This window comes from Sminthopsis crassicaudata, chromosome 4 (assembly GCF_048593235.1).
Source record: "Sminthopsis crassicaudata isolate SCR6 chromosome 4, ASM4859323v1, whole genome shotgun sequence".
Classification (NCBI taxonomy): Eukaryota; Metazoa; Chordata; class Mammalia; order Dasyuromorphia; family Dasyuridae; genus Sminthopsis; species Sminthopsis crassicaudata.
Window position 1 is genome coordinate 123,024,601 of NC_133620.1, and position 15,598 is coordinate 123,040,198.

The window sequence follows — 15,598 nt, forward strand, 5'->3', positions numbered from 1 at the left end:
TCAATGCATAAATATCTTTTTTTTTTTATGTGGTTGTTGATAGATTGGATTTCTTCATTTGAGAAGTGCCTGTTCATGTTCTTTAACCACCTATTTAATTTTATTTTTAAGTTTTGCCCATATTTCAGACCATTCTTAGTGGATATTATTCCTCTGGAAGTGAAAGCAAATTGGGAGAAAGGCCTACACAGATGAATTCTCAGCAGGATGCAATCTTGGTGAAAATAGATTTTTTTGTTTGTTTCATAAGACAGTTTAAAAATTACTCTGTTCCTCCCAAAAAACATTTCTTCACATGTTTTCTTAATGGAGAAATGGGATATATTTTAGAAGTCAAATTAGAGTTCTTGATCTATCTGCTGTATTTGCTTGAATTCTTTTTTTTTTTTTTTCTTGGATTCTATGATGGTATACTATGTTGTTTCTCTTATTTCTTCTCACTCTTCTTTTTATGTCTCCCTACATGTTTCCTCTTCTTTCTCTTTCTCTCAAATTTGGTTATTCCTCAAAGTTGGCCCTTTAACTTTTTTTTTCTTCATGTTCTCTCCCTTGAATTACCTATTCTTTCCCAGTCATTTAAAATTTATTAAATGCCCTCTATGGTCCAGTCACCATGCTAAGCCTTAGGCATACAAGAAAAAAACAAAAGACTGAGAATTAAATACTGATTCTAGGTGACAATTCACAAATCTCTTTCTGGTCTCCATTCCTTATTCCCTAATTTGCAATTGACTCCTAGCCACTTCTACTTACATGACTCCTACCATCTTAAATTCAATAAAAATTAATCTCAAATTGGCTATTCTTTAATTTTTCTCTTTCCTTTATCCTCCACTCTTTACTATCCACATTTATCACTAATTTGTTCCTTATAAAATCTTTCTACTCTTATAGTCACTAGAATACTACAGATCCTCATGCTTGGACTATCATTGGCCTTTCTAATTTTATTCTCCCTCTTTTCAATTCTGCACACTGTGACAAGCACAGTTTTTCTAAAACATTGCTTACATCACATTGATCCCCTTGCTGGGAAACACACACACACACACACACACACACACACACACACACACAAACATTAATAGCCCTTTTTAAACGACATTCAATGCCTTTTATAATCTGCCATAGCATCCTTGTTGACCTTGCCTCACCTAATTCCCAACACAAACCTTCTACTTCTGCAGGATAGCTTTATTACTGACTAGAAAATAATTATCCTTGTGTAATCTTACCTTTGTGCTTTTTTGTTCATGCTATTTACTCTACTGGGAATGTTCTCCTCTTGCCTTTTTGTCCTATCTAAAATTCCATTAAATTACTATGCCCCAAATTGAGCTTATTTTTCATCCTTCCCACAAACTTGCTTCTTTCAATTTCCCTATTTCCACCTATGATGTGATTTTCCCAGTTGTCCACATCTGAAAATGTGGTGTTTGCTTTTTCCTCTTTTTTACAACCTACATTGAATTAATTGCCAAATACTGCCAATTTTGCTTTTATAATAACTTTCACATCTGTTTCTCCCTTTCTAGTCCCATTCTTATAGTAAAGATTGTTATTATCATATGCTTGACATATTGTAATTCAGTTGAATTCATTTTAATAAACATTTGCTGCCATGAGCAGTGCAGCTGTAAATATGGTATGTCTGTTCCCTGTCCTCTTTGGGAATTACGTGTCCCAAAAGGCTGGGGATTATTTCAGCAACTTTCCATAGTCCCAGTTGGGTAGAAGAATAGAAATCTTGTAGTTGTACAAAATGTAAGTTGGAAACTTGGGTCAGGAGAGGCAGACACACAGAGAAGGAAGCAACTTAAAGAAGCTTTCTCTTCAGCTGTGTCAGGGCTTGGGCATCAGTCTACAAGTAGAAAAAAAGGATATACTATTCCAGCACTAGTAGTTCCTGGTGGAAGTAGAAATGGATTGCTTTCCCTGTCCAATTTCTGAGAGGAAGAATATATCTTTGTATAATGTAACAAGGTTTCCATGCCAGGAGTCCATCCTTTCCAAACATGGTACAGTTATGTCAGATGAGCTTGCACTGTTTTAGGTATACAAAGAAAGACAAAAACATAGTCCCTGTCTTCAAGGAGCTTGCCCCTGAGAAACAATATGTAAAGATACAGGATATATAGGGGAGATGGAAAATTAGTTCAAACAGGAAGATGCTGTCAGTTAGTAACCATCCTGCAGAAGCTTCAGCTTTAGTCTGGTTGCCAAGTGTCTAACATCCGCCCTATGAAGTGGTACTTGAAGAAGCTCAGATGGAGAGAGACAGAAGACGGAGAGAGACACAGACAAAAACAAAAAGGTACAGAGAGAAGGGAGGAGAGACAGAGATAGAGAAAGAAAGAATGAGACAGAGAAACAGAAACAGAGACAGAGACAGAGAAACACATACCCAGAGAATGTAATTCACCACTGTAGCTTATGGATGTTAACTTACTTAACAAGACTTTCACTTTACAATTCCTGAGAGTTTGGGAGGTGATTAAGTTTGGGAAATGGGGGGAGCTTGTTGCTCAATTTAATTCCTTGTTATCTACTTTGAATTCTGTTCCAAGTAAATGTTCTCTCTCCAAGATGACTTGCTTGTTAATCTGCTTTAGTTGAGGATAGTCAGTGGAAATGAAAGTTTGTGAGTTATGAATTGAGAGAAATTGTTCCCTGGGTCTCATGATTAGGAAATAGTTGGCAGGATACTCTATTTGGGGACTCAGATTCTATACTTGTAATAATTATTTAACTAAAGGAAGTTCAATAGGTGAAAGTGAGAGCAAAGGGCACTCATTCTATCTGGAGGAAATAGGATGAGTAAAAAGAATGATAGTGGGAAAGTATGAGGTGTGATCCAGGAGCAGAGAATTACTAGGGTGGAGCATAGGGCACAAGAAGGGAAGAAACATGAGAATTCATTGAAAGGCATGTTGGTACTAAATCAAAGAAGGCTTAAATGTCAGGATAAACAGTTTCTTTTTAGTTTGAACTCTTTGGTGCTGTGACCTTTAGTCTCAATTTCTTCATCTGTAAATTGAGGGTGAGACTAGTATATGATTTATGGCTTATAATATTCTATTGCAAGAATCTGGAAGACACTGGGAAAATTATTGAAGAGTTTTGATTATAGGAGTGATATGATCAAAGATGTGCTTGAGAAAGATTAATCAAACATATGTTAGGGTGTGTTAGGTGGATTAGAGGAGAGATTAGTTGGGACTTTATTTTGATCTTCTAAACAAGAGATAATGAGTGCTTTACTGAAGTGATGGGAGTAGGAAAGACATAGAGTAGGAAAGAAGAATTTGAGAGATTTCTAGGTGTCAGCAATCTCGTAGGCACTGTGGGATGTAAAGAGAAATATGAAACATCCTTCACTCTTACGTATCTTAGAATTGAGATGAGGAAGCAAAACCAAGTAAAGACAATAGAAAGCAATTAATTATCAAATGGTGTGGTGTGTGTTATAACCACTAGAGAAATGAAATAGTCAAAAAAGGCTTAATGGAGTTCATGGAATTGGAGGTAACCCTTGAAGAAGTATAGACATTGGGGGAGGATCCAGCTTGAGAAAAAGCACAAGGACCGGAACAAGCAATTGATCTATTAAATTTAAAACCATTTATTTTTGTGGTTTTTATCTTATTTTGCATCAGCTTAATTTAAAAAAATTACCCACCTAGTCACCTTTGTAACAAAGATGAAAAACAACAATACAAAACCAGACAATGCATCAGTTTTATCTGATCATCTATGCAATATTTCATATCCATAGTTCCACATATCTTTGAAGGGTTCTGATATTTTTTTTCTTGGCTCTTTTCTATAACAAGTTTGGTAATTAAATTTTACATTATCAAGTCACATAGTCCATATTTATGACCCACTGGCACACCCTCAGTGCTCAGAAAATTGGATAATTATTTGTTTTCTACTTTTCTCATGTCTTTACAAGCCCTGATATTTTCCCAAATATTTCAAACTCATTGAATATTCTATTTAGGATTTCTCCATCAAGTTATTAGATTGCAGTTTTCTAAGTTAATCTCATTTTGCTGTTGCTGGCTCATGTTTCTAGTCTCTTTAGAATATGAATGCATCATTCATGTTATATATGAGCGATATTAAAATTAAATCAACAAATTTCAATTCTTATTCCTTTACTAGGAAAAGCAGAAATTAAAATGATCAAATCAGGCAAATAATAGAAGAGCTTTTTGCTAATTTTTTATTATTTATATTTTTACCAACTTGACATATCATTTTTCCCTGTGTATAATTTTGTTCTGTCTTTTTCACTCATATCTTGTATTGTTATGCCTGACACCTCTTAAAAGGAGAGCATAACTCTTATTTATGCCTCTCTTTAAACAATGTTTTTCACCATTGTCATAAAATCCATATCCTGACTCCTTTAAATTAGTGCCAGGAAAATATGGGGCTAATAAATACCTAAGTATTCCAAGAGGACACTGTCTCCTAGAATTAAATTCTTTGGCTTATTGATATAAATCATTTACCTCCATGAATACATATTCCAAATTTTAATAGCTGTGTTATGATCATGGCTAGAATTACATCTGCCTTTTGGATTCAGTGGGTGCAAAAGGGAATGGGAAAAAAAAATTCAAAAATAAGGTAGTTAAGCATTAAGATAAAGGAATTAGAGGTCTTTGATAGTCTGGTTAGACCAGAACTTTTTCCCCCAGAGGGGAGAGGAAACTGGGAGGAGAGAAATAGTTAGAAGGACTGATGAGTCCCTAAATTCAACACCAGATACCAAAGGAATTCCACCAATCCCAGAAGCATCCTTATCTATCTTATGTACTCAGGATTGCAGGATTCAAAAAGTGCTCTTGGTCTGTTTACCTTAGTCTGCTGCATTTGGAAAAGGCTCCTGCACCTTTGTTCTCTGGAGGCTGAAACAGTGTCAGCCCCAACTTCTGGGGCCACCGGGACTCACCTCTATTTCCTCATTATTGGCTAAATTATACTAAGAGATGTCCTAATAAAAGCTGGGCACAAGGAAGCTGCTTGTCTTTCAGAAGCTAGACTGCCGAGACTAGGTGACCTATGGAGCTTCCTTGTATGCTTTTTGATGAGGACAAGTATTTTTTTCCTTTTTGCTTTTGCAGTCTCCTCCATCCCCACCTCTCTTCTGGACCTCAGCATGTTATCAGTGAATTAGCTAGAGAATGTGGAGTTGGATTTCTGTGCCTCTCGGTCCTGGAAGGGACCCGATTGATCTTTGCAAAATATTTAGGTCCTGCACTTAACAGTGGTATCTTTATTGCTGTGCAAAGTTAACTTCAAAATAAACAGTATGAAAAATAGCTTCTCTGAGCTTCCAGACTAATAACCACTGTTAGGCAATGTGGTTTCATTGGGCTATTACGGTGTGTCTGGTTATTTTTTTATCTGCAACTTTTGTGAGAAACGTTGGGGTAAGAGGGAGTAATGGATAATTGTAATCTAGGATTATTTCTTCAATAGATAGTTTCTTACAGAGTTTGGAGTGACTTAAAGGCCATCATCACCACTTTGTCCAAGAAAGTAACAATGATAAATATAGAAGAAAATTCACTTGTTCTGAGAAATAGGAAGACTGGGTTTTAGAGCTATATCTACACTAAGATTTAGGCATCTCATAATATATAAGTATCTCAACTCAAATTTTTTTTCAGAGATCTAGTCACCTCGGGAGAGTTTTATTTCATAGTAATTAACAAAATGTGAATGAAAAAGATATGCAAAATCATGTCACTGCAGATTCACTGAGATTTTTGCATCTTTCCTTAAATATTAAAATAACAAAATTAGTCTGCATGGGCAGGAAATCCCTTCACTAAACTTGGGAAAGATTTGGGGAATCTATAACTACAGGGAGAATTTTTGCTTATAACATTTTCCCATTTAAATATGCTATTGTTTCTTTAATATACCTAATGTTGTTAAGGTAAGAAAACTTGTTTTTATTTTTTAAATATTTGGAATTGTCTAGCTAGGGCCTGAATGGAAGGACTAAATTCAAATGAAGAATGGATCAGTTAAAAATAATGGGGAAATGGGGCAGTTAAGTGGTGCAGTAGATAGAGCACCAGTCCTGAAGTCAGGAGGACCTGAGTTCAAATCTAAACTCAGACACTTAACACTTCTTACTTGTGTATGACTCTGGGAAAGTCACTTAACCCCCCCAATTGCCTTGGCAAAGAAAAAATAAATAATGGGGAACAGACTATGCTCAGTGTGTTCTCCTTGTTGCAATCCATGTTCCATGAACTTTCTTCTGGAAATTCATAATGACATATAATAGAGGGACTTTGACTCCAATTCAGAGCATGCTCAGATATTTTGCGATTGTTCTCTGTTTACCTAGTGCATGGTGAAGAAAAGTCTTTTAATTGACTGCTAAATCATGAAGGAGTTTACATGCAAAAAACACTTGCTGGTCATATAGCTCTCTTTCTTGCTGATGATACAGGTAAGAATTGTTGTATGTCTTTGGATAGGAAGAAAGAGAATCCCTGAAACCTACTCTTCCTATTTGAACCAGCTGGAAATACAGGATGTATTAAAGGTGCCTTTCATCCCCCAGTGCTCTGCATAGGGTGGGCCAACTTTGACCTGACTGGTCAGGTTTCCCTTTAACCATCTTTTGACTACTTTGGTCAGAGAAGATTCTTCTGAAATTTGAAGAATATAGAGTATTTCAGCATCTCCATCTTCACATGTAGAATTAGCATTAGCTATCACATTAGAAACCAAGATAGATGGGCAGAATCATCATGCAAACAGAGAACTACTTGATCATCCCAAGAAAGGGAGAAAAAGACCTCTTGATCTTTTCTTGATCTATAAGTTTGATCTGTACATTTTATGCACTGCTGGGATAATGTGTTATAAATTTTGGGGAAATTTTTGTACTAATTATCTTTATTGTCCCATCTTAAAGATTCCTTTCTAAAAGCACTTAAAAATAGCTCACCAAATTGATTCTAACTGATAATCTTTGGAGAGAAGAGCACTCCTGGGTGCTTTATCCAATGGCATCAACTCTGACCTCTTAGAGGCAGGTACCTTAGACCTAGGAAGGCAAAATATGGCCAACCTGTCTGTGAGAAATTGACTCATCTGTGAGAGTGGGAGGTAGGAAGAAAATGCCTCAGAGCTTACATGGGTTACATACATAATATATTTTCCAAAATCCAAAACTGGTCCATTTATGGGTGTAATGCTATATTTGTATGTTATTTTGAAATACTTGCAGTTTTCTGAATCTTGAAGAGGAGCATTTATTGCCAAGGGAGCTTAGCTGTTTCCCAATTCCCTTACTTATCTTTTGAAAGGGAACTGCATTGCAGCCTAGGGCTACCTATTATGCCTGGGGTCACTATCTATAGTTACTGCTGGGCTTTCTTAGTATTTCAGAATCCACTCTTCTGTCATAAAGATGAGGCACAGAGAACTGACTCTTGAAGTGATTTCAGAATAAGGACTGAAACTGGAGGAGACTAGAGCTCTGGGCTGCAGGGCAGAGTGGAAGATGGAGCAGAAAGAGGAAAAAGACAGACAGAGGCTCAGGCTAGAAAGAGTAGAAGAGTACTAAAAAAGAATACCTGAGAGGGAAGGCCAAAGGCAAAGGATTGCCAAAAGTGTTGCAGAGGGATGTGAGACTTTGGCAATTGGTAAAGTTTAGACTCCAGAGACTGTCATTAGGAGGCCCCAGGAACGATGGAGAGTTCAGAGGAAATGTTGGAAGGAATCATAGGTTGTGAGGACAGAGTAACAGCAAAACTTTTTCCTCTTGCAGACAGACATTGGAGCTTTCCATGGTTGTAAAAAACTAAAGAAATTCTTGAGGACAATCTAAGAGTATGGAAAATGACTCAGAGGTGAAAACAATACATTCTTGCTTTTTCCAGGGCATCTGCTCTAGAAGGCTATATTTTAAAAATAAACATTTGCTGAATGAACACAAAATCAAATCACTTCTCCTGAAAGCTGATTTGAATGAAAACAATTGCTAGATAAGGATCTTAGATCTAGAGCTGGACCATCTTACAGTTGAGAAAACTGAGACTTAAAGAAATTAGACACCTATATAGTTAAAAAAGTGTCTAAAGTGGGCTTTGAGTGTAGGTATTCCTGACTCTAGTAAAAGAGTACTCATACTCTTTGCTTCATCACTTAGGTGACTCTAGGACATAACTTGTCTGATTAGCCTTTAGCTTAAAAATAGTATTGATGGGGGTTGAGGTCCTTTTAAGATTCCTTTCTAATTGCCCAACCCATGGCTGATCTTGATTCACAAATCCTGGTCAAAGGCACCCTTTGAATATCCGGGCCCAGCCCCTGATCAGCTCAGCTTCCCCCCAGCCCTCACCTGATCTGAGCTAACTGAAAAGCCCACCAAGAACTTGGGGGTACTGCCCATCATCTTCTAGATATAAAAAGGGCCAAGCCGGAGAGCTCTCTTTGCAGGAGCCCTCCCAGCCAAGACATAATATCCTTCCAGCCATGTAAGGCCCACCTCTGGCCCTGGTGTCTTTCTAACTGAAATTTACTTCCAAACTTCTACAATAAACCTTTTATTTATCAATCTAGGTTTTCAGGCCTGTAAATTCATTTACAGGGGACACTGCGCCTCATGGGATTATTTTACTATCTATCCCCCTTTTCTTTCCCTCATTAGTATTAACACTCTTTGCAAATAAGGTTTTTGTCTGAAATTGTTCGTGCCACCATTGGAGGCCGCCAATGATCTCAGCAAATCTATTGTTTAATTTAATGAATAAATTTCATTTGCTTTCTGTTTTTGCCAAGAAATCATATCTGAATATGTTCCTTTCCTCTTCCCTTCTCATGAAGCAAAAATGCTCAAGAAAATGATGACCCTTGGAAAACTATATGGGCCTTGCATGTAACGCACTTGGAAAATGCTGTATAACATTTTTTGCTCAGAATTTTCCAACCAAGGCAAGGAGGTGATAGTGTATTTTTTCTTTTTTCTTTTTCTTTTTTTTTTAATTTTATTTATAAATTTTTTGACAGTATATATGCATGAGTAATTTTTTTATAACATTATCCCTTGTATTCATTTTTCCAAATTATCCCCTCCCTCCCTCTACTCCCTCTCCTAGATGACAGGCAATCCCATATATTTTACATGTGTTACAGTATAACCTAGATACAATATATGTGTGTAAATACCATTTTCTTGTTGCACGTTAAGTATTAGATTCCGAAGGTATACAGTAGTGCTAACGATTTATGTTTTAGATATCCACTTCCATCAGAATACATCTTCATACAACATTGAAGTGTACAGCGATCTTCTGGTTCTATTCATTTCGATACTATATTTTTTCAACTCCTTATTTGTTTTCAGTGTTGAGGCTGGATATATGATTACACACCTTCTAACTTTATATTTTTTATTGACATTATTTCCAAAGGCAATTTTGCTTTTTTTTTCTCCCTAGATCTATTCCTCCTAAATTGCTCTGCAGCTTTTGACAATAATGATCATCTACTCCTTCTAGAGACTTTCTTTTTTCTTTACCTTAAAAGAATGCTACTAGTTAGGTAATAACGAATGGATAATATCCACTGGAGGATTAACTAAACAAATTGTGGTAAATGAGTGTACTAGAGTATAACTAAACAATAATAATAATGAAAGACTATGAAGAGTACAGAATAGCATATGAAGACCTAAATGAACTGATGTGGAGTAAAAAGTAAGCAGACCAGGAAAACTATATATAATGACAGTAAATTGAGATGGAATGCCATGTCATTCTCCTAATCAAGCTTGGCTTTCAAGAAAAGGGGAAAGCATGTACCTTCCTCCTATTTTTGAAGAGATGGAGGATTTTGAGCAGAACACTGAATTTTTATCTGTTGGTGAATTTTGATGAGTTGCTTTTCTTTTCAACTCTTATTTATTCTTTGTACAAGGGAGAAAATTGACTATAGGGATGGGAGTGAAAGGAATATGTTTGGAAAAGCAGTGTAAAAACAGAAGACATTAATGAAAATTAAAGAGATAAAACAAAACTGGGATTCGATTGGGATTGGGATAAAGGGGATGGAGTTTGGGATTTACTTAACTCTTCTCAGAATTATAGAAACCAGGTGTTGGGACAGATCTCAGAGGTTAGTTAATCTCATTGGCAAGTAGTATGTAATCTTCTCTGCAACACTGCTGGAAGCTGGTCATCATCCCCCATTTGAAAATCTCCAGTGAGAGAGGTGTATACCATGATCAGGAAAATTTTTTCTCCCTTATAATTTCCTCAAACCTCTCTCTTCAAAATGCCTATTCAGGCCTTTGGTTCATTTGTGTCTCTATCTGGGTGGCTTTGGCTGTATTTCATTCTTTCTTAGAATGAAAATTTAGCATATCTGGCTTAAATCAAGAGATGAGTTGGAATTGATAAGTGACCTATATACTCCTAGGGTGTGCCATTTGAACTGAATATTTAAATTATTAGGCAATTTAAGTAGGTGACTAAATCAATCACTCTACTATCATTTTTATATCAGATGACAAAATAGTTTTCTGTTCACAAAGGGTTAAAAACTGAAGGTAGTAAGTTAAAAAAGAAATAATGATTTCATTTGTTTTACTTTATAAACACATACAGAAGGATGGATCGATACATTTGTGGACATTTTCCTATGTAGTTTCCATGTTGCCTTTCACAAAAGAGTGTCATCAACTATTAGAAAGCATCTCTTGCGTAATACAGTGACTTATAAATCAATCAAACAACTTGTGTTTTTCTTTAGGTCTGTTTAATGTTTGGTTGTAGGAGTTTGGAAAAATCCTTTATAAATACTTCCATTTCAGTTTCTTTATGGGACTAACTTGTTAAAGAATCACTTTAATACAAGTATTTTGGATTAAAGATGTGATTTTAGAATAGACATCAGGCTTCTGCAAATGGAATTTAAAGCCCTTCTACTCTGACTCCAACCTATCTTTCCAACCTGGTAATTGAATATTTCTTCTCCTAATGTGTTCTTTCTAGACAGAAACCTATGTGCTTATATTAAAAAAAAATTCCATCTCCCACTTTTGTGACTCTTATGATTGGAATGCTCTTCTTCCTTACTTCAGTCTCTTGTAATTCCTAGTTTCATTTAAAATTCAGATATCATATTTATTTTATTTTATTATAGCTTTTTATTGACAGAAAATATGCATGGGTAATTTTTCAACATTGTCCCTTGCAATCATTTCTATTCCAACTTTTTCCTTCCCTCCCTCCACCCCTTCCTTAGATGGCAGGTAGTCTCAAACATGTTAAACATGTTAAAGTATATCTTAAATACAATATATGTGTGCAGATCCATATAGTTCTCTTGTTGCAGAAGAAAAATCAGATTCAGAAAATTGAAAATAACCTGGGAAGAAAAACAAAAATGCAAGTAGTCCACATTCATTTCCCAGTGTTCCTTCTCTGGGTGTAGATGATTCTGTCCATCATTGATCAGTTGGAACTGAATTGGATCTTCTCTTTGTCAAAGATATCCACTTCCATCAGAAACCATCCTCATACAGTATTGTTGTTGAAGTGTATAGTGATCTTCTGGTTCTGCTCATTAAGTCTCTCCAAGCCTCTCTGTATTTCTCCTGCTGGTCATTTCTCACAGAACAATAATATTCCATAACATTCATATACCACAATTTACCCAACCATTCTCCAATTGATGGGCATCCATTCATTTTTCAATTTCTAGCCACTACAAAAAGGGCTGCCACAAACATTCTTGCACATACAGATCCCTTTCCCTTCTTTAGTATTTCTTTGGGATATAAGCCCAGTAGTAGCACTGCTAGATCAAAGGGTATGCACAGTTTGATAACTTTTTGAACATAATTCCAGATTGCTCTCCAGCATGGTTGGTTCTGTTCACAACTCCACCAACAATGCATCAGTGTCCCAGTTTTCCCGCATCCTCTCAAACATTTGTCATTTAGATGTCATATTTAGATGAAGCCTTTTCTGACTCTTCTTTTTCTTATAATTTGAGAGTTTTAGGGACAGCTAGGTGGTGCAGTGGATAGAGGACCAGCCTTGAATTCAGGAGGACCCGAGTTCAAATTTGATCTCAGATACTTAACACTTCCTAGCTGTGGGACCCTGGGCAAGTCACTTAACCCCAGCCTCCAAAAAAAAAAAAAAAAATTGATACTTTTCTCTGTCCTCTTCTTTCCCTCCTCCCATTTTTGGGAAGATTTACTTGGTGTGTATTTTGTATTTACTAATTTGTGTAGGTAACATGGTTGCTCACTGACAAGTTATTTACTGCCAATAGAATATAAGCTCCTTAAGGGTAGAGATTATTTTCATTTTTATTTTTGTATTCCTAGCACTTGGCACAGTATTTATCACATAAATGCTTCTTGAACTGAATTTGAGCTCAAGTTTTAAAAAGCACTAAAAAGAGATCTGAGAAATAACAGTAGGTAGGGCAGGGTACCTGAGCAAACAAAATTTATGTAACCAAACCCCTTTCTAATGAAATTTCATTTTTAAAACTTGCAATGGTTTTTGCCATATTCTTATATAAAAGTTTAACACGAATGGTAAAAGCACATGAAGTTTTGTTTTTAGTTTAAAAAATCATGACTAGAAGAACATGTCAATGTATAAAGTTTGGCAAGTGATCCAGGGTTACTTGCTCATTGAAGAATAAAAGAAAATAACTTTAGAATATAAATTCATTTTTAATTAACGGGCAAAAACTCAAATATCTTTACACATTGCTTACTATTAGCAGTGGGACTAGGCCTTGACGGTGAACAGTGGAAAACAGCAGTAGAATTCTCTGCCTTGCCAGCCCACCCACTGTTTGTTTCCTCCTGAGAAAGACTATCTTTTCTCCTGACTCAGGATGTGTATTTTCTGCAGTGGCCTGGAAAGAAAAAAGAGATATGAACAACCTAGCTTAAGGAATCCAGAGAAGGGGATGGTTAAAGTGACCTTATTTCAAATCAGTCAATACAGTATAGGGATAAGGGAAAGGGACAAAATGATGCCCTCTCCCATCAGGCTATGAAAATAATGCAACTTCTCATAATCAGAGGCTAGGAGAGAGCTATATAATTTTTGTCTTAACTTTGGGTCCTAGTGTACCAGTAAAACTTATTGCAGCACTAGAAAGTTCCTTTTCTTTCTCTCATACAAATACATTCTAAGAATTTATGCTCTTTTGTGAAGATGTCTTCTTTTTACTGCAGTCACTGTGTTTTGACTAGTTTTAAAGTTATTAAATACAATGAAATTTTAAAAAGGCTTCTTTTTCTGTACACAGAGAAAATAACACTGGCTCTTTATAAAAGTCTAACATGCAGTTGTTTCCACAAATAACTCTTTGTGATTATGAAAGAGGGAGGAACTCTGACTATATTCATTGCACTACTTGGGATTAGCCTGAGTGGGGGTGAGGTCAGTTAGAGCTAAACAAATTTGAGGGCTCTTCAGTTTATGTTCCTACTCAGGATTATAGAAAAATAGAAGTTAAATTTTTTGAAGTTGGATATTATTTAATTTATTACCTTTACAAATGAGGAAGATGAGACTCAGAGATTAAGTATTCTCCTAAGACCTCACAGGTTACTCAGGTATTTCTAGTCGTGTCGAACACTTCAAAAACCCATTTGAGGTTTTCTTGGCAAAGGTATTGGAGTGTTTTCCATTTCCTTCTCCAGCTCATTTTGCATATGAGAAAACTGAGGCAAACAGGGTTAAGTGACTTGCCCAGGATCACACAGCTAATAAGTATTTGAGGCTAGAATTGAATTGAGGGGAATGAGTATTCCTCAGTCCAGAACTCTATCCATTGAGCTACCTACCTGTACCTAACACATGGCAGAACTGGGATTCAAGCTCCTATTCTGCAGTTCTCCATCCCAAGTCCTTCCTATTTTCACATAATTATTAGGATTTTGAGCCTTTAAAGCTTCTCAAGGCCAGTGGAAGCCTAGAACCAGAAGAACACTGATGATGTAGTCATAGAGCATTTCAACTGAGCCTGGTTTCAGCTTCAGTCTCTTAGGTGGTTGGTAGTTTCTTGGCTAGTGTTGCCTTTCTTTGGTCCCTGAGCCATGGCTGAAGGCCTGAAGATATAGTCTTGTCCCCAGCAAAGGGAGCCTATAAGACCTGATGCTTGTCACTTTCATGCAGCAAAAATGACCTATATTTCTTAGGGATATCTAGGCTCAGTTGTGATTCCATTGCCATTTTTTTTTTCTTTTTTCTTTTTGGTCATAGTTGGTAGCCTTTAGGCTAAAAGTAAACAGCCACCTTCTTTGTCCTTTATTATCAACAGGACACTTTCTATTGGTTTAACAAAACAGGCAACAATCCACACCTCATATTCTCCTTCCTTTCTCCCAAGACGGAGAGTTCATCACATGTTCTGTGCAAGCAAGGTTTTTTGTAATTCATTGGAGCTCAGTTATTTTTTAATGTTGTTTTAGTTTGTATTTTTGTGGTCGTTGTATATATTGTAATCTGGACTCAGCTTACTTTATAGCAATTTATACAAAATTTTCCAGATTTCTCTAAATTTCTCATATCCATAATAATTTACAATGCAGTTTTGCGTTATATTTACATTTTACAACTTGTTTAGTCATTCTGTAATCAGTGGACATTCATTTTGTTTCCAGTTTTTTTCTTCTTGTCTATCACTAGATATACCTGGATATTTTGCTTTTTATGGACCTTTCAATTTGGGGTATTTATATACTCCAAACATAGGTCCAATAGCAGGATTGCTAGGTCAGACAGTATGAACAACTGACTAAGTCTTCTGGCATAACTCTAATTTTTAGAAGTTCATAGTTCTACCAATAATATATAAATGTGCCTATTTTTATATACCAACTCCCAGCTCTGTTTCTTAAAACTCTTAAAAATGAGGGGAAAATAAACAAAGACATCTCTTTTGACTTTTCTTCAAGTCTTTTCATTTTCATCTTCAAGTCTTTCAACCATTTTCATTGAACCTGGTAAAAGGGAGAAAAAATTAGCAACAACTTAACTGGTTGAAATTTTCTGGTTAAAAACTGATAAACTGTTCTAAAGAAATTAACCTGCCTTTAGATAATATCATTTTTACTCAGTTTCTTGTGCCTTTCTCTTTCAGTAACATATCAACAAGGACATATCTTGAGTTCATTTCCGAAAAGGTCAATTTTTTTTTTCACTGTGTGTAGTTTGCTAAGGAATAGATCATTCATTCATTCAATATTTATTGAGTTTAAGCCACTATGCTGGGTATTCATTATTTTTAAAAACTTTCTTCCTTTGTGAGAGAGACTATCTTCTTTATTTATTATAGAGAGAATGCTGATGGGAAATAGATTCGGTTTTTAGAATTAATTCTAAGCTGAAGTTAAATCAATGAATGCAGAGGTAGGTGTCATTTTCTTCATCTGTAAAATATGAACAAGATGATCTTTGCGATCCTCTTTATCTCTTTTGCAATTTATGAGCCTATGATTATTTCTTTGTGTTCAAATATTCACATAGATCCTTGAGCTCATCAATTTGTATGTTCAATTCAATAATACACATCC